This window comes from Monodon monoceros, unplaced genomic scaffold (genome assembly GCF_005190385.1).
Source record: "Monodon monoceros isolate NGI ecotype Baffin Bay Population unplaced genomic scaffold, NGI_Narwhal_1 Super_Scaffold_21, whole genome shotgun sequence".
NCBI classification, from domain to species: domain Eukaryota; kingdom Metazoa; phylum Chordata; class Mammalia; order Artiodactyla; family Monodontidae; genus Monodon; species Monodon monoceros.
The window spans coordinates 79,574,664-79,577,014 of NW_021703778.1; the positions used below are offsets into that span (position 1 = coordinate 79,574,664).

The 2,351-nt window shown below is 58.0% G+C and overlaps 1 non-coding gene across 1 annotated transcript; it reads right to left on the bottom strand.

Annotated features, from left to right (window-relative positions):
• Positions 1–1,850: 1,850 nt before the first annotated feature.
• TRNAG-CCC lies at positions 1,851–1,922 on the bottom strand. The gene has a single exon. It is a non-coding gene; the product is annotated as a tRNA-Gly (tRNA).
• Positions 1,923–2,351: the final 429 nt, after the last annotated feature.

The window sequence follows — 2,351 nt, forward strand, 5'->3', positions numbered from 1 at the left end:
AGGCATGGATTTCTAGAGGCCCACCTCCAGCCAGCAGGGCAGGCCAGCATGGGTTCCAGAGTGGGGAGGCCCTGGGCCCCGGAGAGAGGCACAGCGTGGAGGGGAACAGTGTGGCTTCACCGTTCTGAGCTGCCCGGCCCACCTCCCAGCAGGACTTGCTGAAGCCCTTCTGTTCCCCCGCTGAACCTCTGCCTCCAGCCCCCTTTCGCACCGCAGGGATCCCTTACCTGTCCCCCTCCACAGGGTTAGCCACACCCTGGTAGTCTCAGCCTGGCTGTCACGGAGACTTCAACAGCCCCAGGCCTGAGCCCTGCTCCCCACTCTACCTTTCTGGTTCCCTGTCCTGAGGCTACGTCATGGAGCGAGGTCACCTCGTGGGGCAGAGCTCCCCCAGCACCCAGAAACCCCACTGGTCCATCACCTGAGCACATCTAATTCTATTACTGCCCTCCCTCCACCTTCCCCTCAGAGTGGCTTTGTCTCTCTTCACTCCTTGGCCTGCAGGAAAAGACACAAAAAGAGCCCCTGCAGGGGCCTCAGAGAAGGATTCCTGCATGGGCCGGGCAGGGCATTGAGCGGCCAGCTGGATTTGGAGAGTGGGACAGGAGGAGCCAGTAAGCGAAGAGAGAGGGGTCTGATTGTAATGGGAGCCAGCACTGAGGCCAGAGAGGCAGGCCACGGCCCAGACTGAGGGCCCCAAACGCAGTGGGTGGGGACTTTGCCTGGACCTTACAGGTCTGCACAGCAAAAGGCCCCAAGATCTGGGTGCCGACTTGGCTGGGGTGCCCGGGGAGATCCTGGTGTGGATTTGATGATCTACGCGGAATGGAGGAGTGCCAGGCTTAGAGCCTGTCCTGGTTCTAATGTTCTTTCAGCCGCTGTCAGCAGCTCAGAAACGGGAGCAATTCCAGAGTGACTGCGGAGGAGGGGACAGTACATACAGAGCAGGGAGAGCCTGGAGGCTACGCTGTGATCCTGGGGTCTGCTCTGCCAGCCCTGCATCTGGCAGTTTGCTACGACGGCTTATACATCCCCCGGAACAGGAGGCTCACCCCTCCTAGGCAGTACCTGTCCTGCGGAATCGTTGTGCTTTTGACAAAGAGCCTTCTGGCTGTGGGTCCAGACACGTCTTCGGGGCCCCACCTCGAGGTCAGAGCCCGCATTCACTCCTCTGACCAGCACTGCCCTGCAGAAGTCTGCGGAGGAGGCTTGGGCACCCACCCCTGCCACCCGCATCCCAGCTCTCCGCAGGTCAAAGATGCTATTATCTTTTAGCTATTCCAGGGAGTACAGCCTCCTCACCCCACCTGAACACTGCCTCTCCCCTGGAGACCTCAGCTGGGTAGGACCTGTGCTCTCGTGACTGAGGGCTCACAGCTGATATCTACTGGCTGGGGGCCTCGTTTACCTGAGCCCCTTCCCCAGCCTTGGTCTCCCTGATTCTGGAATTGAGGTCCATGGAGGACCTGGGTCAATTCCTCTCCATCTAGACCTTTGTGCAGAGAAGAACTCAGCTCTGCAGGCACAGGACACCCCCAGGAGCAACTACCCACACCCCCGCACCAGTGTGATGGGTTTTGGTCGACACCCCCACCTACCAGCACAGGCTTCTCACTTATCTCCCCCAGCTACAGACCTTCTTCTAACACCCCCTCCCTGGGGCCGAGCAAGGCTCCTCAGAGCTTCCCCCATTCCACAGGCCTTCTTCTTCTTTTCAAAAAAATATTTATTTTGATTTATTTTGTTGTGTCGGGTCTTAGTTGCGGCAGGCGGGCTCCTTAGTTGCAGCTTGCCGGCTCCTTAGTTGCAGCACGTGGGCTCCTTAGTGGCGGCATGCATGTGGGATCTAGTTCCCTGACCAGGGATCGAACCTGGACCCCTGCATTGGGAGTGCAGAGTCTTATCCACTGCACCACCAGGGAAGTCCCTCCACAGGCCTTCTTACCCCTCCAGAAAGCATCTCTGAATGCAGGGGAGTGAGAACTTCACACAGGAGTTACTCCACTTTATCAAAACAGTAGATTATTCTCAGCTATGGGCCTTTGGAAACTCAGCCTGGATTCCCCCCAGAACAGAGCCTGAGGCAGACTCCCAACTGGGGAGCTGATTTAGGAACGTGATCCCCAGGAGCAGGAGGGAGAGACAGGTGAAATGGGGAAGAAGAAAAAGCCAAATCGAGGATGCATTACTGAGTCGGCCCCCAGTGCGGCTGGCATTTGACCCCTGGGGCCTTCTGAAGAACCATGTAACAGGTGTCTCAGAACTTTCCCTCAGGGGAAAATGGGAGAACATTTACCCCTCAGCTTCCACCCCCCATTGGTCAGGGCTGCCCCACCAACCATAATTCCCCC